Source organism: Eutrema salsugineum, unplaced genomic scaffold (assembly GCF_000478725.1).
Source record: "Eutrema salsugineum unplaced genomic scaffold, Eutsalg1_0 scaffold_3, whole genome shotgun sequence".
Lineage (NCBI taxonomy): Eukaryota > Viridiplantae > Streptophyta > Magnoliopsida > Brassicales > Brassicaceae > Eutrema > Eutrema salsugineum.
The window spans coordinates 10,069,330-10,092,212 of NW_006256756.1; the positions used below are offsets into that span (position 1 = coordinate 10,069,330).

A 22,883-nucleotide genomic window follows, 5' to 3' on the forward strand; every position below is an offset into this window, starting at 1 on the left:
TTTGCATATAAAATCACTTATTCTTGAGTTTTTAAAATTCTTGAGAAAATGCGCTTGGAATCGGTCTTAATGATGATTTGTGTGTTTGAGCTGAAATGTCTAGATAACTTGTCTCTAATCGATTGTTCTGGCTTGTTCTTACTTTCCTTGATGTTTGAAAAAGCTATGAATATCAGTTCTGCTAGAGAAAAAGTTTTGTACTTGCCAATCTTGAGATACATGTGCTTAACGATATACTTGGCTCTGACGGTTTCTTTGAGAATCTCCCTTGCAGATGACCGGAGACCGAACCGTTCCTACCCACGAGACAAACAGAAGTGCGGGCCAGAAGAGAGTTTTGAAGGGTAAAGCCGTTGCCGTGCCACGTAGTGGAGAGACCAGCCAGAAACCCTCGATGCGACCCGATGACGAGCCAACCCCCAAACGAGCAAGAAATACTGAGCTCACTCTGGCACCAGCTCTCGAGTCAAAGAGGAACGGGAAGAAGGCAGCTGTGGGATCTGATGACGACGAGCCCGGAGCCTTAGTCCCTTATGTAGACAACGGTGACAAAAAGTCCAAGAAGGAACCAAAGGCCGAGCCCGAGGATGAGCACTTCCCAACCACTGAGGAATACTTAGACCACTTTAACTCAATCAGAGTGGCTCAAGGTCGATTCCCTGACTTGGAGTTGCTGAAGAAACTCGAGATACTTGATGACGTGACCCTCATTTTTGAGAATATGGGCTTGGCAAAGTTCTTTGAGATGAGCGATGTTGCCTATGAAGGGATTACACAGCAGTTTCTGGCAACCTTGGAGGTCATCATCTACCCCAAGAGAGATCCAAAGCGTTTACATGGCAAAGGAATGGAAGCTCGCTTGACAAGTTTGTGTACCCTCATGATGAGTTGGCCGCCTTGTGGGAAACGATATCTTTTGGGCCCTACCTCGGAGGCAAGAGCAAGACAAGCTGCATAAGGAACCCTGCGATCAGATACACAAACCTCGTCCTAGCATCAACATTCTTCTCGACCTTTAACCCTGGTGTTATTCACACGGCCGAGCTTGAACTATTGGGACTCGGACTGAAGCCGTTCATCACTCAAATGAAGAACAAGAAAGAGTTCCAAGGGCCGCTGTGTAACAACCCGGTTGATAAGATAAAACGGACAGGCGGCCGCGGGAAAAATGCTAAGTCGAGGACGGATCAAAGAAAATCCGGATTCTGCTGGGAGAGCATGTTTGCCGAGGAAAAGGAGATTTTTATTGAAGAACGCAGAGAAAGGCCGAGAGAAACCAACTTTGGCCGATAAAATCAGCTTCTGCCGGGAAGACTTGTTGTTTTATCAAGAAAGTCAGGTTTAGCTGGGGAAATGTGTTTTAGCTCAGGAACGATGGAAAATGCCGAGAGAATCAGTCTTTAGCCGAGAAAGTCAGATTCTGGCCGAACGATGAAGGATTTGGCCGAGGAGAACAAAACTCTGCCGAGAGAATTGAGTTTTGCCGATGGATCATATTTTGGCCGAGAAGCAGCGGTTTAGCCGAGAAAAGCTAAGTCCGAGCATAAAAGCTTTGCAGAACAAGAAAGTATGGATTTTGGTCGACGGAAAAAGATTTGGCCGAGGAACCGTGAGCGAGTGTCAAGGCCAGTCAGACCGTCTTGGATCAGTAACCAAATTGCGGATTTTGGTGGAGGTTATTTCCGGATAAGAACATATGTGGCTAGACTTGGTCCACACACTTGGCACGGCAAGGAGTAAGCTTAGTGTTTATGCAATGGTGTGGCTGGTTCTGGACCAGACATTTGGCGTGGAAGCAAGGCAGCTTAGTGTCCAAGGTTGATGACTAGTGTGCAGCATTTTTGACAAGTGCCCGGCCAAATGTCAGCGCATGAGAACCACCCTGAAACCTATAAATACCCACCTTCAGCTCTTAGTTTTCCACACTTAGAAATCAGAGAAATTCTAGAGTGAGAAAGTAGAGAGAGAAAGAGGGAAATGGTGAGTATTTCGGGTAGGAGTTAGCTAGCGGGGAATGGTAGCGCGGTGCTGGCTCAGCGGATGGTCGGTAAGCAAGATCTTGTCTTAGTTATTCATTAGGTCTATATGGTTATAGATCTAAGGGAATCTCGGAGTTAGGAGCAAGAGAGGTTAAGATCGGAGCGGGATCTGCATAAAAGGGTGAGTTCCGGTAGATAGGAACTAATGGTTTTGTGCAGGGAACCATGGATCGGTCCAGGTAGGACTGCGATCCACGGTTAAAAGTAGATTGTGTGATTGTGTGCTAGGTATTATTCTGTTTGTAGGTTGTGAGCGATCCCGTGTTGTCCGGTGACTCACGTGTGATCCTACTTCCGAAATACGAGAGTTAGTGGTATTGCCGGTTTGCAACCACCACTTCTCTGTTTTTGCGTGTTGTGTGACATTGTGTGTTGATGTGTGGCTTAGTGTTAGACTTAATTACGAGATCTGGGATAGAGTCTCGTTTTGATAATTAAGTCGGGAAAAAACTTAGCCTTTGAACGAATTTAGTAATGGTTGGTCGTGAGGGGACTATGGTCACCACGGGCCGTTGGCTTTGTTAAAAAAAAATTGGAAAGGTCATGAGGGGATTCAGGAAGGAACCCCTATGGATCTATGTGTGTTTTGCGTAAAACCACAGTGGAGATTCAGTGAGGAATCTGTGGTTTGTTTGTTTGTTGCGTAAACCACGGAAAAGGTTAGTGGAACCTTGTGGTGTCTTAGGACACAAGCCCAGAGACTCGGAGGGATACTTGGGTCGCTCCCATGACCGAGTGCTGCATGACGATGCGGCCCGACTGGTCGAGTGAAGGACCGCGAAGTCGGAAGCGAATCCGGTTCATGTGCCTGAGTGGCTATGAATGTGCGGGAGGTTCGTCGGGCTAGAAGGTGTCATAGAAGTTGTGCAGTAAGGCACGTAGGTTGTAGGGATCCCGTACGGTCGTTTATGTGTGTTGAGTTGTGTTTAGCTTCCGCATGTGCATACGATGATTGTTGCTTGATGTTGTGTGTGATTGCGTGATGATTGCATTGAACTGTTTGTGTGCATGTTGAGTGTTCATTGCTTTCATATAATTGTTGAGCTTCGGCTATTTTGGGGTTGGGTCGGGGTGACTAACCGTAGACGGGTTCCGGACTCATTGGGCATTTAGTAGAAATGCTCATTATACAAATTTTGTCCTGCAGGTAACCTCTAGACAGGAAACCTTAGAGGGTTCATGCGACGCTAGGCCGCCGGAGTAGTTTGACGTTGTGAGTGTAAGCATAATAGATTGTATTATGTAAGACTATTTTGACTTGAGCTCAATTATATGATTTTTGGTAACCGTTTGTAAGCATACTTTATTAAGTATTAATAAAAGAGAGTTTTTATGGAACTCCTCGCTTTTCCTGATATTAGACCTTGTCTGGGTCGAAACAACTCAAGACCGGGAACGGGTTGAAAAGCCTTAGGCCTTGGTTGAGAGGCATGGTATCGGTCGCGGTCTAGCCAAGACGGTATGGGACGTTTTGGCCGGATTGTCTATGTTATCATTCTGTAGCACTCTGGGTTCTTTCTATTCATAGATCGAATCGGGGGTGTTACACGCTGCATGTACCATCATTGGGTGCATTCTTTGCCATTCAAATGCTCACTTATCTGCACAATGTATGGTGCGACCGCAAGAAGCGAGGAGCAAGAAGACTTCAGAACGGTTGGATAGTCACCAAGATCCTGAGGGCTCAAGGGTTTATATTCCCTGATTCACCAAAGAAGCCGAATCTCATTGATGAGTTATACCTAAGCAAAAGTGGTTTCTTCGGAGGCAAGTCAGGGGAAAAATGGGTTTACAGTCTAGCCAAGACGGTATGGGACGTTTTGGCCGGATTGTCTCTGTTATCATTCTGTAGCACTCTGGGTTCTTTCTATTCATAGATCGAATCGGGGGTGTTACAAAAGTTGGTATCAGAGCATGGTTCATGATCATGCTCATGGGAACAAGTTTTCAAATGTTTTATCGAGTCAAAAAGGAGTCGCACTCAAAACTTAGGAAACCGGTACGTCCTACGTTTAGATGGGTAGGTGGGGTTAGAATTTACCTTATGTTCGATGCAGTGGGGAGTTGCAGGTCGAAAGGAGGTAAGCCGGGAAGCCCATTATCCATGGGAATCGAATGGGCATTGATCATGGAGTTGATCACTTTGCGGAGTCAAAGGTGATAGACTGAGAGGGCACAATGAAAGTAAGGTGAAACCTTAGAGTTCTAGGAATTACCGTAGCTTTCATGATCTTTATAAGATCCTGTGCCAGGTACGTATGGGTGCTAACTCTCTCTTGCGTGATTGAGTTATTGCAAGTTTTGCATGATTGATTTGGTAAATTTGGTAGTTAGGTATTATAATGGGGTTATAATCTCTAAACCAATATTGAAGGGTTTAATATTATAAGGAGTATAATATTAGACCGGAAGTGATTGAATCTTTGATACATATGTAGATATGTAGCTGTTTGTGTGAAAGTCATATGTGAAGTCGGTAGGACTGAGACCATATGCATTTGTGTGCAAGAAAGACGCACGTGAAGTCGGTAAGACTAAGACCGTGTGCAAGTGTAAAATCGTGTGTGAAGCTTTGGAAGCTAAGACCGCACGTGGTAGGACGGAAAGTCAAGCGAACTTGTCCTGTGCCTATCTAGTATATAAGTATGGGATAATATTAGGGGTATAATATTAACCGGAGGTATTTTGTGAATCTTATGTGTGAGATAAGATTAGGTTGAATGTTTAGAGGGGAAATAATAAGGGGAGTTATTATTTTCTATAGCATGTCGAGAACGCCGGGGGGCGTGAATGAGTGAGAATCCGTAGGTTATGGATAGGGTTTCCGTAAGCCTTAGGATTGTGAAAGGTGTAGGAATCCATAGGTTTCTCGGAAAGAGTTTCCTTAAACCTTAGGATTATGAAAGGTAGAGTGTTTTAGGAAAGTTGTCCTAAAACCGGATACCCTAACCGAACCCAAGAAACCGTTCTGAGCCGGTGAGTGGGTGTGATGTGAGGACATCAAGAAAGTGTGGAGAATGGCAGATAGGGAATCTGGCGAAAAGATAGTGATGTCAAGCAAAGTTAAGAGCATTGGTAGATCGGTAAGATCAGCCAGCGTTGAACAGTGGTAGATCGGGATGATCCGCCAGACTGGAGCAGTGGTAGATCGGGGAGGATCCGCCAAACTTGAATAGTGGTAGATCAGAGAGATCAACTAGCGGTCTGAAGAATGGCAGAAGTTAAGAATTGGGTCGTGCAATCGCCAGAAGGACATGGTGACGGGCATGAGATCAGAAAGATCAGCTGGAGTGGAGAACAATAGTTGATCAGAAAGATGGATATGCGAACACCAGAAGGAAATGGTGAACGGCAGGAGATAGAGTGCGGTTAAACATAAATCAAAAGGAACTGATTTACCCAGAGTTAAGAAAAATGGGAGATCGGAAAGATTAACCGGAAAAAGAAGACAAGATGGCAGTCAAAGCCAAAAGGGCTTACCAAAGGAATGAAGACGTGGAACGAAGTTTAAGGAATCACATTTGGGGAATGGTGATTCATATTCTCACTAAAGGAGTGAGAAATCGAGGATAGATGATGGTGATGACGACACAAGGTCATGGTGGACTGTGTCCAAAGCCATGATAGGGAGTCCACAAGGAAACTGGACTAGTAGCGATGAACTGCGTGAAGGCAGAACTAGGAAGTAGTGTTTACTAAGGAGAAAGAGCCTCCGATGGAAACAAATCAAGGAAAAGAGACAGAAGCCGAAGGACTTGGGGAAAAGATAGAGTCGAGAGACGATGCTGACAAAACGTCCTTGGGAAAAGGATGGTTCGATACTTCACCATAGGAGTAAGAAGGTGTAGAGAAGAGGAATGTGAAGTCACAATGGAACGTGACAACGATGAGAAAGAGTCCATGAGAAAACGGACTGGTAATAAGAAATGGAGACTAAGGAGTGGTCTTTACCGAGGAAGAAGGGCTTCAGATGAAGAAAGGATCAAGATGAAGATCGGCCGGATCAAGTTAAGTGGACTTGAGAGTTCTTTGACAGATTAGAAGACAAAGTAGTGTCGGTCAATGAAAATATGTTAGAAGAAACGACAAATTGCAGTATGAGGTGACATGATAAAGCATGGGAAGCTTTGGTCATGAGATCAGTGGGCATACTAAGATCGGAAAGCATGCCAGGGTGTAAAGGTATATCTTGAGACGGAAAAGATATATCTAAGTAAAGGTGTGACGACCAGAAAGCAAGGAATCAGGAGGATCACCAAGCTTTGTGAAGGGTCGAGGGAACGGCCAACTTGTGAAACAAGCGAGAAGACATGGTAATGTCAAGACAGTGGTGAGGGCCTGTAGGACCGCTAAACGTTATGGAGAGACCTTATCATCAGGAGGATGAGGTTGATCGCACGTCTGGAATTCGAGGACGAATTCCTATAAGGAGGGGAGAATGTAGCAACCCGGTTGTTAAGATAAAACGGACAGGCGGCCGCGGGAAAAATGCTAAGTCGAGGACGGATCAAAGAAAATCCGGATTCTGCTGGGAGAGCATGTTTGCCGAGGAAAAGGAGATTTTTATTGAAGAACGCAGAGAATGGCCGAGAGAAACCAACTTTGGCCGATAAAATCAGCTTCTGCCGGGAAGACTTGTTGTTTTATCAAGAAAGTCAGGTTTAGCTGGGGAAATGTGTTTTAGCTCAGGAACGATGGAAAATGCCGAGAGAATCAGTCTTTAGCCGAGAAAGTCAGATTCTGGCCGAACGATGAAGGATTTGGCCGAGGAGAACGAAACTCTGCCGAGAGAATTGAGTTTTTGCCGATGGTTAATATTTTGGCCGAGAAGCAGCGGTTTAGCCAAGAAAAGCTAAGTCCGAGCATAAAAGCTTTGCAGAACAGGAAAGTATGGATTTTGGTCGACGGAAATATATTTGGCCGAGGAACCGTGAGCGAGTGTCAAGGCCAGTCAGACCGTCTTGGATCAGTAACTAAATTGCGGATTTTGGTGGAGGTTATTTCCGGATAAGAACAGATGAGGCTAGACTTGGGCCACACACTTGGCGCAGAAAGGAGTAAGCTTAGTGTTTATGCAATGGTGTGGCTGGTTCTGGACCACACATTTGGCGTGAAAGCAAGGCAGCTTAGTGTCCAAGGTTGATGACTACTGTGCAGCATTTTTGACAAGTGCCCGGCCAAATGTCAGCGCATGAGAACCACCCTGAAACCTATAAATACCAACCTTCAGCTCTTAGTTTTCCACACTTAGAAATCAGAGAAATTCTAGAGTTAGAAAGTAGAGAGAGAAAGAGGGAAATGGTGAGTATTTCGGGTAGGAGTTAGCTAGCAGGGAATGGTAGCGCGGTGCTGGCTCAGCGGACGGTCGGTAAGCCGTAGAGTAAACCTTTTTCTGTTTAGATCTTGTCCTAGTTATTTATTAGGTCTATATGGTTATAGATCTAAGGGAATCTCGGAGTTAGGAGCAAGAGAGGTTAAGATCGGAGCGGGATCTGCGTAAAAGGGTGAGTTCCGATAGATAGGAACTAATGGTTTTGTGCAGGGAACCATGGATTGGTCCGGGTAGGACTGCGATCCACGGTTAAAAGTAGATTGCGTGATTGTGTGCTAGGTATTATTCTGTTTGTAGGTTGTGAGCGATCCCGTGTTGTCCGGTGACTCACGTGTGATCCTACTTCCGAAATACAGGAGTTAGTGGTATTGCCGGTTTGCAACCACCACTTCTCTGTTTTTGCGTGTTGTGTGACATTGTGTGTTGATGTGTGGCTTACTGTTAGACTTAATTACGAGATCTGGGATAGAGTCTCGTTTTGATAATTAAGTCGGGAAAACACTTAGCCTTTGAACGAATTTAGTAATGGTCGGTCGTGAGGGGACTATGGTCACCACGGGCCGTTGGCTTTGTTAAAAAAAAATTGGAAAGGTCATGAGGGGATTCAGGAAGGAACCCCTATGGATCTATGTGTGTTTTGCGTAAAACCACAGTGGAGATTCAGTGAGGAATCTGTGGTTTGTTTGTTTGTTGCGTAAACCACGGGAAAGGTTAGTGGAACCTTGTGGTGTGTTAGGACACAAGCCTAGAGACTCGGAGGGATACTTGGGTCGCTCCCATGGCTGAGTGCTGCATGACAATGCGGCCCGACTGGTCGGGTGAAGGACCGCGAAGTCGGAAGCGAATCCGGTTCATGTGCCTGGGTGGCTATGAATGTGCGGGAGGTTCGTCGGGCTAGAAGGTATCATAGAAATCGTGCAGTAAGGCACGTAGGTTGTAGGGATCCCGTACGGTCGTTTATGTGTGTTGAGTTGTGTTTAGCTTCCGCATGTGCATACGATGATTGTTGCTTGATGTTGTGTGTGATTGCGTGATGATTGCATTGAACTGTTTGTGTGCATGTTGAGTGTTCATTGCTTTCATATAATTGTTGAGCTTCGGCTATTTTGGGGTTGGGTCGGGGTGACTAACCGTAGACGGGTTCCGGACTCACTGGGCATTTAGTAGAAATGCTCATTATACAAATTTTGTCCTGCAGGTAACCTATAGACAGGAAACCTTAGAGGGTTCATGGGACGCTAGGCCGCCGGAGTAGTTTGACGTTGTGAGTGTAAGCATAATAGATTGTATTATGTAAGACTATTTTGACTTGAGCTCAATTATATGATTTTTGGTAACCGTTTGTAAGCATACTTTATTAAGTATTAATAAAAGAGAGTTTTTATGGAACTCCTCGCTTTTCCTGATATTAGACCTTGTCTGGGTCGAAACAACTCAAGACTGGGAACGGGTTGAAAAGCCTTAGGCCTTGGTCGAGAGGCATGGTATCGGTCGCGGTCTAGCCAAGACGGTATGGGACGTTTTGGCCGGATTGTCTATGTTATCATTCTGTAGCACTCTGGGTTCTTTCTATTCATAGATCGAATCGGGGGTGTTACACGCTGCATGTACCATCATTGGGTGCATTCTTTGCCATTCAAATGCTCACTTATCTGCACAATGTATGGTGCGACCGCAAGAAGCGAGGAGCAAGAAGACTTCAGAACGGTTGGATAGTCACCAAGATCCTGAGGGCTCAAGGGTTTATATTCCCTGATTCACCAAAGAAGCCGAATCTCATTGATGAGTTATACCTAAGCAAAAGTGGTTTCTTCGGAGGCAAGTCAGGGGACAAATGGGTTTACCACTTCACCCTACTGCATAGACACGACACGCAGGTTCTACTGCCTAACCGAAGCCTCACCATGCTCGACAAGCAGTGTAACGTCTCATTCTACGTTCTCAAAGACCAGTTGTATAACCCAGCTCTCGACCCACCAACACGCAAATGCACCAAGGCAGCACCCAGCAAACCCGAGAACACTAATGGCCCGGAAGATTGTGATAACGAGGAGCAGAGACACTATGAGAGAAGGATCGGAGCAGGCCGCTATCACTTTGATCCGCAAGTGTGGGGTGAGCCTGAATACCACACCAAGAAGTTGTATTCGCGAGTGAACACCCTCCAAAAGTGGTGTAAGTGGCAAGACAAAACCATCCACGCATTGGTGGATTGTGTGAGGCATTTGAAGAAGAAGGTAAAGCAGCTCACGAGGCCATCCTCACCGGATAAGAACTCAGCGACCTCAACCGCACCGATTACAGAAGAAGGAGTTGGAGAAAGCTCAAACACGAGGAACCCGGAGTTTCCACCAGGCAAAGAAGACTGGATCGATCCAGCCACGGCTTTCCTGCCTGAACCCTCAGAAAGCAGCCCACCACGTCAGCCCACTCCATCCTGCTCAACATCGAATCCCTCGCACTACTTGGGATCCGACCTCTCCGACTAAGGTATCGACTTCAAACCTTGTACATATGCATCTTGTATATATCATCTTGCATTCGTTCAGTTTGTCTTTTCACTTCTCTCACACGCTTTTATAACACAAGGGACTGTGTTATCTAAGTGTGGGGGAGGAGCTTTGTGTTTTCTGATCTTGTTTTCTTTGTTCTTATTTGACTTTTGCATTCTTGAGTCTCATTTAGCTTAATACATGTGATAAATTACATCATTCTAGTTGCATCTCGCATTTTAAGATCGAGTCTAGTTGCACCATGTAGGATTGCATCAGTGCAAGGAGCAATGATAGATTTTTTCCTAGAGAGTAAATCACTTGAGAACTTGAACTAAAAATGCTTGTGAAACTCATTCCGTGCTTGTAAAGCTTGAAACGATTTGAATCTGAGAAGCAAGTCTGAATTACACTCAACTCTAGCCAAGTGATAACCCTGAACTTGAAATGAAAATATCCTTTGATGCATTGCTTAAATAGGCTTGTGGATACCGATATACATACTTGTGCTAGAATCGTTGTTTTTACCACCCTCTTTCCTTAGCTCAAGTAGCTGAATCCGCATCATGGATCAGTTCCCTCACCTTGAACCCATCTTTCTTTCGAGCCAATGTTTGTGTGAGAGTTGTAAGGCCACCTTAGACTGAACTTAGCAGAAAGTGTTAGGTTTAGAGCGACAAGGGTTTGGCTCATTGAGTGGTATGTTCCAACATCAAGGAACCAAGAGTATTGGTGAGAAATAAGTGTGGGGGAAAAGACTTGTTGGTGAGTGGAAAAAGGTAAGCTGAGTGGAAAAGTGAGAGTGGAAATAGCCAGGGGAATGAATGAAAATGAATTAAGTCTTGGATGTGAAAAGATAAGCTCTGAAATGAAAAGAAGCCAAAGGCTCAAGTGCTCTGAAATGAAAATGAAAGAGGCTATACGTTATGAAAGAAAAGAGCTGTGTGAATAAGTGAAAACCAAGGCTTGAAAATAAAAGAAAAAGGCGAGTCCCCTAGTGAAAAGAAAACGATTGTGAAGAGTGAGGATTCTGAGAGGGTGAGCAATTGAGAAACGCTTTGAGTGGAGTGTGGGGTGTGATGAGTCTTGCCCTTGTATGCATCGGTTGCTTTTTACCTTTAGCATTCTGCCAAAGTTCGGTCGTTCATAGAGAGATCCTTGTTGCATTGCACCCGCTTGAATATTGATGAGATCATTTTTATCTCATGACCTTACCCTAGCCAAGCCAGCCTATTTGAACATTGCATCATTTGATTCACCGGTTACGAACTTAATGAATGTGAAAGAGTTGAATGTGATAATGACTTGTGGAGATTCCGTGTTTTAGTTGGAAAATATCTGAGTATAGCTTTGCATTGCATATTTGAGCATGAATCCGAGTTCTCTTGTGGTCACTTCTCTCTAAAAAGGAAATATGAGCTCCATCTGCATTACAACCTCTCTCTCTCATTTGTTCTTTTTGCTTGAGGACAAGCAAAGGAAAAGTGTGGGGGAGTTGATATGTCTATATTTTACATCATTTAGATTGCATTATAGAGTCCTCATCATGTGTTTTCTCATGTAAATTGAGTCTTTAGGCGTTAAAATAGGACTTTGGGCTTGCATTAGGTCCCAAAGAGTTTTGCATGTTTTGAAGTCTTTATCAGGAGCTTTGGAGACCAATTGGAGCCTAAGAAGAGGAACAGAAAAGAAAATGGTGAAGAAAAGGGTCAAAAATGGTGAAAACCGCTTGGAGGAATTTCGCGGCCAAATCTCGTACCGGCTGGTCGGAAACCTCGGCCAAAATGTTTACCGAACGCTCATTACCGGCCAAAAACCTTACCGATCGGCCAGAATCGAGTATCGAGTGCAAAAATGCCACGGGACACGTTTTTGACCGAGGCAAGAATTTGTACGACCAAAAAGCTTACCGCGGTACACAGCCCTCGGCCATTTTTCTTACCGCGGGAAGGTTTTTACGACCAAAACTTGTCCTTGCCCACGCAATTCAGAGATCAGCAATCCGGGGAACCTTCCGGTCTGAATAAGTTGGCGGGGTCTTCACCAAAGTTGGAGATAATCAAGAAAAGATTCCAGAACAGTTCGAATCATCCAATTCGGACCAGTGGAGAGAAAGATATGGCTTCCGTAGCATTCACCAGCATTGCGCGTACCTGAGAACTGAACGGCGAACTTCAAAGATCATGGCGGACGGAGCCCCTCCAGACCGAACCAGCTTACCCGGTCTTCACCAAAGTTCGAGATCCATGGAAGATCTTCTCAGAGCATTTAGAATCGCTCAATTCGGAGCAAAGGTTTGGAAGATAGGGTCTCTGGAGTTCACATCGGTCTAAAAGTCTATTTTCCGGTGATTTCAATGTGGCGCAAAGATGTTAAATCCAGGAAGCCTTCCACTCCCCAAGCTCCGATGGTTTCTTCACCAAAGTTCGAGCTTATTGAGTCATCTTGACTGTGGAACTGGTCCCAGATCAATTGGAGTCGTGTGCTGAAAGTTACTGCTTCCGGAAGGTGACATGGTCGATACAAGCCTAAAAGAGTTGCGATACGTGCTAAGTATTTTCACAAGCCTCAGTATCTTTACCTTGGCGTCACTCAAGTCGAGGCTCATATCTTGGAAGTATTCTGGACTAGACCTCGTGCCAAAGCCTTGGCATGGTTAGATCGAGGCATGCATACGTAAGAACTGAAGCTGGAAACGACTAAGTGTTGAAAGTACACCTCGGTGTAATGACCTCGGCGTGCATGCCGGACTGTGTTCTCCCAAGCACCTCGACATCATGACCCCTCGACATTTTATCCTGAGGTCCCTTGTCACGAACCCATAATCAAGAACAGAATGGCTCAAGAACATACACGTGAGGATAGATCAAAGACTAGGGTTCATGCATGTTCTTGACGTGTTCTTCACGAGATCTTCATCTGGATCCTGACTCACGTGCACGCCTCGGCATGAAGACCTCGGCTTCACTTTCCGACACACCGTGGCACTCACCCATCAACCCAAGAAGGCGGTTCAGTACCCGGTTTGTTCCGGGCTGACCTGCGACGCTTTCCCTTTGCTATAAATACATTTTGAGACTAAAAACCTAGTTATCTTATCTCTTATCTGTTTTTAGCTCAAAAACTTTCTTCTTTTGTGAAACTTGATTAATCTAATCCGATATCTTGTTTTTTGCATCAGAATCTTGTTCTTTCTTTATTTCTTTTATCATCCAACATCAAACTCCTTATCATGACTAGCTACACGTCTTGCAATGGACTTAGTGAGCTCGTTATGATCAGTGACTAGTCGTTTAAGCGGCTTTAGATAGGTAGATTAGGGTGCTTTCAAGGTGGATTAATGGGTTTAGGTGTCTAGTCTTGCATGTTTCATTCCTTAACCGACGAGATCTCTAAGCTGGATCCAAGCACATCACTTGAGGTTCAGATCTGAGACATATCTCGCATCAGAAGTGTTTGTAGAAATGTCTGAACCACTCGGTTAAGGGTTTAAGAGTCTTTCATCGCGAGAGTGATAGTTTGTTCTCTTAAATGACGTTTTTGAACCGATTCTTATTGCTGACTGATTCGTGCTTCTCAAAAGGGATTTTGGTATGAAAGAGGATCAGTTTAGACGTTTAATACTTTCATGAGAAGATTAACGTGCCTCGAGTTCAAAGTCAAATGAAATCGCTTGATAAAATGATTCATTAGCCCCTTAGTCTAACTTGGAAGCACCCGAGTCAAATATCCTGTCTAAAGCTTCTGTCTTTATCATTCATTACCATCATCTGAATCACTTGTTTGTTATTTGCATCTTGATTAGTTTAAATCTCTGCTTTTATTTAACTTTATTGCTCATTTGCCTGTTAATCATCGTCACCAAATTTTTATCATCTTGTCTTGACTTAAGTGAAAAAATGACATAGGCTAGTGTCTCGTTTACAAGCTTGCTTTGACACCCCTTATACTACTTTGACAAGGGGATTGATAACCCTTCTAAGAGCCTGAAAACTCTTAGTTATCATCCACCCAAGCTGAATTAACCATTTCAAAATGACTAAGTGTCAAAAGACATTGGCAAACCCGAGCCCTGTGAAGAGGCGAGCCGAGCCCGTTTATAAAGTGGGATGGGCTGATCCTTGGAGTGAGATGGGCCAAACCCTAGAAGCAGTATGGGCCGAGCTGTGCAACAGGAAGAATGGACCGAGCCGCTACCTTTCGCAATTGGGCCGAGATGATTCTTCCCAGATGGGCCGAACTGAAGTCTTGAAGGACAAAAGCCCATAAAAACCCTAGGCGATGCATTGTAACGGTGGCCGCACGAAGCGATAAGCAAATATTCCAGAAATCTCTCCCGAGATTCTCGGCTAAGCGGTTTAGAAAATTAGTATAAATAGACAATGTACGCAATTCATTCTGTAACTTTTGACAACTCGAGAGCAATAAGACTAAAACACTTTTCAGCAAAAACCTTCTTTTGATCTTACTGTTCTTGCGATAAACCCTAGAAATTTCGGATCCCTTAAGTTTTCCTTAACAAATTTTTGGTTGTGTGAGTTTTGGCTCACACATGCGGGTCATCTCGAGATCAGGCCATGTTGCACGACAGAAGAGGAGGCCAAAGCTTTCAAAAGAGTCTTGAGTGCGAATTGGGTGTGCGAGACAGGAAAGAGATTCTCCCAAGTCGCACATAAACTCGCTGAACAGACTGAGTTGGACGTGCGGGATGATCTGGCCGAGTCCAGGTCGCACAATAGGTCAAAATGGGTCTGGTCAACGAAAAAAGGGGGAGTCAAACCTTGACTGGTCAAAATGGATTTACTGACCAAAAGAGAAAAGCATGCACCTAGCCCCACACTCTTTCTTCCTCAAGAGAAAACGAGTTTGCTCCCTTAACCCCATTTCTCTCCATTGTTTCTTTCATATCTCTCTCATTTCTTCACCAAAATCGCTGATTCAAAGTGCACTGAGCTCGTTTGTGAGTTGGTATTCACATCCTGTTAGCATTTCAAACTCATTTCATTACAATCCCAAGGTATTCACTCTGTTAAAACTCATCTTTTTCCATGTTCTTAAATGGGGATTTTGAGCTTCAATGTGTGGAATCGATTTTAATAGGTTGTTTGAGACCTTGGGATTATTTTTATAAATGCTAGGGTGCTAGATTATCATAGAAAACATAGTTCTTGCTTGGTGAATTATTGTTCTTGAATTTTGAAAATTGTTGCAACATATTTCCATGAAAAATCGATTTTTCTTGAAAAAGAGATGAACTTGTTTCTTGCTGAGTCATTGCTTTGCTCTTTTGCTTTGCATTGCTGTTAATTTATTTGACTTATTCTTGGCTAGAGAAACTTGTTCATGTTCTTCATGAAAATCGTTTTTTTGGCAATGAATTTTTAGAACTCTTGAGAACTTTGTGGAAATTGTTCTTGTGCTCACTTGTTTTTGAGAAAATTTTGGCAGATGACTGAGAGAACCAATGCCATTGCTCACATGAAGAAGGGTCTTGCATCCAAAGACAATAGCTTGGTCTCAGGATCTTTAAAGCCAAAAGGGAATGGAAAGGGCACCAAAAAGGGTACAAAGCAGATCAAAGGTGGACAAGTTCCCAAAAGAGCAAGGAATGAGGAGAAAGCTTTGGTGATGAAAAAAGGGAAACAGTTGGCAGTGATTACTGATGAGGAGAAGACTGGTTCTGATTGAAGCAGCTCACCTGAGGGTTCTCAAGGCGCCATTCAAGAAGCAGCTAAGAAAGCCAAGAAAAGCGAACTAGAGACTGCTGACTACTTGGCCAAGTTTCAACAGATGGGGATCCAGCAAGGGCGGTTCCCTGATGTGGAATTTTTGAAGAAGATTGGCATCTATGAGGATATCAAGACTTTGCTTGGGAACATGGGGATTGAATCATTCTTGGAAATGAGAGAAATAGCCTATGAAGAGGAGTCTCAAGAGTTCTTGGCTTCTATTGATGTTGATATGTACATGCCAAGGGATCCAAGAGTGATTCAAGGACAAGGTCTCGGAATTATAAAGTTTCAGGTGAAAGGAAAGGTCTACACAGTAACATTCAAGGAGTTGACTCAGATATTTGGGTTCTCTGCACCTGAAAACACACCTCTCTCCAACAAGATCGGTCTTTACAAGGAAGAACTTCAAGCTTTGTGGGGATCAATTGCATTTGGGAAGTACAGAGCTTGAGTAGCTAAGGCTTCTTGGATAAGAAGCCCTGTGCTAAGATATCATAAGATCCTTACTCTCAGCTTCTATTTCAAGCTTGATGCTGGGAGAGTTCACAAAGGTGATCTGAACCTCCTCTGTGTGGGACTGAAACCGTTGATGCCAACTTATGAGAATGGGAAGCCTTATGAAGGATATTCTCACACTCCTTGCCTTGCCTCTCAACTAGCAAGAGCTTTGATGACCTACAAGAGACCATTTGAGATTCAAAGAAGAAGGATGCGAAGCTGATCCATGGTTGGGTTGTGACAAAGATTCTGAAGGCAAGGGGATACAGGTTTAAGGAGAGTAAGGCAAGGTTTGATCTGATTAATGAAGCACATCTACGCAAGATTGGTTTCTTTCAAGGGAAATTGGCGCCAAGCTGGTTTACAACTTCTAGTACTTCATAGATGAGCCACTCCAAGTTCTCCTTCCCAATCCCTCCCTCACCACAGTCCAAGTAAACCGCAATATTCACTTCTACTTGCTGAAGGAAAAGCTCTACAATTTCCAAACTGACCAACCAGTTCTCAAGTATAAAAAGTCTTTCAAAGAAGAAATTGCCAATAGGAAGAAGGCAGCTGTTGAAGCTGGTGCTGCTAGTGCTGCTGGTGCATCTGATGATGGTATGCCCCCACCTCTTAAGCGCTATGGAGGGAACATATACCATTTGGATGATTACAATTGGGAAGAGCCGGGTACCTCAGGGTTTGAGCTCAGTAAAAGATCAGTATCCTTCAGCAATGGTGCAAGTATCAGGATAAACGATACACAAGATGGCTAAGTGGATCAAGAAGATGAAAAAGAGAATCAAGAAGTTTGAGAAACCATGCAAGGAAGGATCTCCACCACCAGTTTCACCAAGACACCGAGAAGAGGTTGGGGAGAACTCCACCACTTGCACAGCACTGGTACCATACAGCAAAGCAGATTGGGTTGACCCTGAGAACGTTTTTGAGGAGCTAAGTCTGCGCTCTTGGGAGACACCATCTGGTTACACATCAAACCCCTTATACTATTTGGGGTCAGAATTCCAAAGCTACTAAGTACCACTCCAACCCTTGTACATATTCATGTAATTGTTTATTTTTCTTTTTGCATTTTGCTTGTTTGGGTTTGCACTCCTATCTCATGCTTTCATAACACAAGGGACTGTGTTATTTAAGTGTGGGGGGAGGAGTTTCATATTTACTAATCATGTTTTCTTTGATGTTATTTTTCATTTTGAGTCTTGAGTCTCATCTATACATGCATGTGATATTCTCATATTTTGTCATGTTTATGATTGCATTTTTGTCCAAATATTGAGTCTCATGCATACATTTAGGTAGTTTTACATATATTTGTCTTTGCTTTTGTCTTTAGTTAGGAATTGCATTAGGTCCTAGAGAGTTTTGCACTTTTGGAGTGTTTACAGGTCATTTGGAGCTAATTAGGAGCAATTGGGAAAAAAGCCATGGAGAGACCATCACCTTATGTGCATCAGACTCGGACAAGTGTTATGGAGCCGACGATCCCTCAACTTTATCACCGGCGAAAGAGGACTTTCACCAGGATTCAGCCTCCGGAGTCTTCATTAAGAATCACGACCGTCGAGTCTAGTTTCCAGAACACTTTAGATCGTCCTATTTTCAGTTTTGAGCTGAAAGTTACGGCGACAAGAAGCAGTACATGTCTCGGAGCGGATAAAGGACCAACGCAACGCGCATCAAAGAACCGGTGGAACGGAGCCCTTTCTGACGTCACCTGAACCCAAATCCTTCACCAAAGTTCGAGATATTTGAGTTGTCTTTCCAATGCAGTTAAAAGCATGCCATTTGGAGCCATATCCTGGAAGTTAATTTACCCTCAATACAAAGTGGTCAGAGAAGGCTTAGGTTGTGCGATACGGTACTGCGACTTGATTAACTCGCACCCATGAATGTTCAACGCTCTGGAAACAATTTGAGACTTTAGAGATGAGTGTAAGGAGACTATGAGCAAGGTAGAGACTTCCAGAATCAAATTTGAGTAAGTCCACAATGCTGTGCGAGATAGACCTGCGAGTTGGACATGAAGTGGAACCATGTAGCACATATGTTCGGAAATTACATCGACTTGGGCATGCAACTTGGGCAAGGAAGTGACCATCTCGCACACATATTATATCCATAATGCGTCCTGGTTGTGCGAGTTGAAGAGAAGGAAGCTTGAGCAGCACAAACATTCGCTGTTTATGCCTAGATAGGCATGCGGCTGAGGCTGAGGGATTTATGGCGCACAAGGCTGCTTCTATGGCTGTGCGACTTGGGCCTGCGACTTGGGAAGCACCTGACCATGTCGCACACTTGAGACATGACCCATTTGAAGCTGGGTCAGTACCCAGTTTGTCCTGGGCTGACCCGGTCTGCAAGAGACACTATATATGCTTTTTAGGGTTTTTTCCAAAACTTAAGCTTTGTTTTCTCTTGTTTCTCTTTCCCTTTTGGTTAAAAAACGAGTTTGTTAAGAGATATATCAAGGATTTAATCAATCTAAGTCTGTTTCTTATCATCTCATCTTCTTATCTTTGCTTCTAATCATGATTAACATCACCTCTTGCAAAAGATTAGGTGTGTTAAGCATGATTAGTGAGTAGTCTTCTTTTAAGCTTCTAGGTGTGTAGATTAGCGTGCTTTGATGTTTGATTTATGATGTTGAGGTTCTAGATTCTCACTTCCTTTCCTTAGTTAGCTGCTCTTAATGCTAGATCTCTCATTATAAGCTTGATCTAGAACTTAGGCATTTCTCCACCCACAAGGTGTTTGATGAAATGCCTGAATGAGCTAACCTAAGGGTTTATGTTTTAAATGTCATGTGAATCTTTGTTTAAAGCATAAATGACATATTAGAACTGTTTATTAAAGCATATTGATCATCATTACCACTAATGAGAGTTAGGTTTGAATGCTGATTAGTATAGTGATCATTGTCTTGGTTAGGTTCGAATGCTGATTAGTATAGTGATCATTGTCTTGGGAAAGAAATGGTCTTGCTTTGAGTTCTAAGTTGATTGGAATTTGAGATCATGTGATGCTTGCTTTATCTTTCTGTACAAGATTCAGTCTTTCTTAGCTCTTATTTTGATGCACAAAGAAGCTGTTTGACCATGTTAGACGACCTTATGCTTGTTAATTGCTTATTCACTAATGGGAATTAGTCTTGATTAAGTAATTTGCAAAGAGATTTCTGTCATGAGAATGAATTAATCTGCTTTGGAAGTCTAGATTAAAGAATTGCAAGTGTTGCGTTGTTTGCTTAGCATCATGAATTCATATTTAAAGTACCCTAATCAATGATCACATCTAGAGGATTAGCTTTATCTTTATTTGAATTTGAGTCTTTATTTTGTTTGTCTTGTTTGATTCTTAATTACTGCTTGTTCTTGTTTGCTTTATGTTTTTAGATCACCTTGTTACCAACTCATCTGCTTATTAGACTTGAATTAAGATAGCTCCTCATAGTTCTAGTGTCTAGAATCTCTCCATTTGGATTGATACCTCAAGTGCTACAATGCCATGAGTAGTTTAGGAATTGTTGATCAAGGATTTAAAAATTCCTACTATCAATTTGGCGCCGTCGCCAATTGGAGATTCATTCTAGCATTAGGACTTTGGATCTTCTTGAGATCAAGTAATTTTATTTTGTTTTACTGATTACCTTTCAAGTGCTGTCTTTGTTTTCAGGTGTATGAACACAAGAAGTCAAGCAATAAGACAAAGAGAAAGAGCTGAGAACACTGAGAGGTTGGGTATGGATCAAGGGCAACAGGCTCATGGTGGTAATGGAAACCACCAGAATCAGCAAGAGCCACCATCTCCACGTCCAAGACAAGTTGTGGGAGCTGGTGATGAGGCCAATACTCAGGGTCAGAGATATGGGATTCAATCTCGTACACCTGAAAACGATTTTGAGATGAAATCTGGCTTGATCAACATGGTGCAATCAAACAGGTTCCATGGCTTGGCATTAGAAGACCCATTATATCACATTGACAACTTTGATAGAGTTTGTGATCTAACTAAGATGAATGTAGTGAGTGAGGACAGTTTCAAGTTGAGGCTATTCCCTTTTTCTCTAGGAGACAAAGCTCATCAGTGGGAAAAGTCTCAACCTCAAGGATCAGTCACAACATGGGAGCAATGGAAAAGAGCATTTCTAACCAAGTTCTTCTCTTCATCAAGAACAGCAAGGTTAAGAAATGAAATCTCAAGTTTCATTCAGAAGAACCATGAATCCTTTTGTAAGGCTTGGGAAAGATTTAGAGGGTATACCATGCAATGCCCTCACCATGGATTCTAAGATTCTTAGCTGTTAAGTACAATCTACAGAGGTGCTTTACCAAAGGTCAGACTCCTCTTGGACAATGCTTCAAATGGTAATTTCATGACCAAGGAAGTCAATGATGCCATGACCCTTGTGGAGAATGTAGCTCAGAGTGATGAGCTTTATGGATCGGAATTTGACAGGAATTCAAGTGGGGTTGTGTGTGCTGAAGAGGAAAGAACAAGGAAAGACATCTGGTCTCTCAATGAGAAGCTAGATAAACTTCTCCTAGCTTCTCATAAGTCAGTCAACTTGATTAGAGATGTGAATCATGTGTTTCAAGACACATTTCAAGGGGAAGACATCACAGCTGAGGTAAACTTTGTAGGTGGCCAAGAAGGTTACCAAAAGGGCTTTACCTACTACAAGAATCCCCCAAACCAGAACTTCTATCTTCAAAACACTCAACAACAAGGTTTTGTCCCTCCCCAACAGCAAAGCTTCCAACAGAACTCAGGGAATAAGGATCAGGAAGTACATAACCTGCTCCAGCAAATCCTCCAAGGTCAAGCAAATGGTGCCATGGACTTCAACAAGAAAATGGCAGAGATTAACAACAAGGTGGATTGCACTTATTCTGATCTTCAAACTCCACTTTAAACCTTGGGTTCCAAAGTCAAGACTCTAGAGAACAACAAGGGCCACTGTAGTTCTCAAGCTCAAAGATCTTTACCAGGGACATCAGTTGCACATCAAACAGAATACTGCAATGTAATCCTCTCAAATGCTGAGAATCATGCTGCTGTCCAAGAAATTGAGGATCTTCTCAATGGCAATGTCTCAAGTGCAAAGTGCCTGACACAAGATGATGAGGACGCCATCATAGAGGAGTTTGACTTCCTGTTCTGTTACCTCAATGAGGACATTGAGAAAGAAGGAGGGGAGGCAGCTTCTTTTGATATGAGAAAGAATGATTCTGAGATTACTGAAAGAAAGGATCAGAGAATGGTTCAAGGAAGGACATCTGATGGAGTCTCTAGCACTGGTTCAACAAGGGTGAAACCCAAATCAATTCCCAAGCTAGGTAATCCAGGAAAATTCTCCATCTCATGCTCTCTTGGATGTTTGAAAGTGGACAATGCTTTATGTGATTCTGGATCAAGCATCAGTGTAATGTCTTTAGACATGGTGGAGAGACTAGGGATCAAGAGTCTTAAGCATCACCCCATGTCAATTACCTTTGGAGATTCATCCTCAAAGAAGCCATATGGAATCCTTGAAGACTACCCATTAAAGATTGGTGAATGCACAGTTCCAACTGATTTTGTAGTCATGAAGATGAAAAAGACCAAAGAGCTTCCTCTTCTGCTTCGAACTCCATTTCTGAACACCACATGAGCAAGGATGGACTTTGATACTCAAAGAGTGGTGCTTACTAAGGTAGATGATGAAGTATCTTATCCCCTTAAACCTCCTCTTGCTGGATTTTGTGGGGTTATATCTGATGATTCTGATGAGTTGAAACCCTATGAGATGAAGTATGTGGGGAGTATTGGAACTATAGAAGAAGCTCAACCCCTTGCATCTGTTGAGAATAAGAAAGAATCCTTAGTAAGACCTGATCTTAAGTTTGAAGGAGATTTCTTTAGTGATGATGAAGCTTGCTTGGAATGTTTTTCTCCTATACCAAGTGAGAAGGAGGTCAGCAACAACAAAAGCAATGGTTCAGGGTCTCAAGACAAGAACCCAACAAGCACCAAATCATTCACTCTTGGGTCCTCTTCTCAAGTCTTAACTCTCACTCCATGGAAGTTTGATGGTGGAGCTGTGGAATACAAGGTTAAAGGCATTGGAGGATCAAAACCTTTTGCAAAAGTCAGGGCAATCCTAACACAAGAGCTCATAGACAAAGGGTCATCTGGTGTTCAAGAGCTGATGAACAGGGACCTAATGCTTGAATTCATGGACACGACAAGGAGAATCAAAGCTCCTCCTCTCACTCACTAAGAAAAGAAAAGAGTATGAAAAGTCAAACTTAGTGACTTAAAACAAAGTGCTCTTGGGAGACAGTTTCCTTCCTTGAACCAAAACTTCCTTGAAGCCTGAAACACTTTAGTGAGAGATGATGTGAGGCCTTTTTCTGAACAATCTTGACAGAAAGTGTTGGTTTTAGGGCGACAAGAGTAGAGTTTAGATCTAGCTCTGCATCATATGTCTAGAGTAGGTTAGGAAGGGGTCTTGGGAAACACTGAGTGGAAAAGAGAGAGTTTGAGATGAGAACCAGGGGATGGAAAAGAAAAGAAATAGGTTTGGGGTCTGTTGGTTAAAGAAAGAAAGCTCTTGTGTTTTGAAAAGTAAAGTCTAGCCTCTAAGTGAAAAGAAAAGAAAAGAAGCCAAAAAGGCTAAAGTGTTTAAAGAGAAAAGAAAAGAGGCTAGACAATGCTATGTGAGAAAGAGCTATTTGAAAGGTTTAGACCCCAAAGCCTGAGTTTGAGAATGAAAAGATGAGTCCCCTGGTGAGGAAAAAATTAA

General features: G+C 43.2%; 1 non-coding gene across 1 annotated transcript; it reads right to left on the reverse strand.

Moving 5' to 3' along the window:
• Positions 1-20,276: 20,276 nt before the first annotated feature.
• Positions 20,277-20,383, reverse strand: LOC112085582. Its single transcript, XR_002898884.1, has one exon. It is a non-coding gene; the product is annotated as a small nucleolar RNA R71 (small nucleolar RNA).
• Between the last annotated feature and the right edge of the window lie 2,500 nt (positions 20,384-22,883).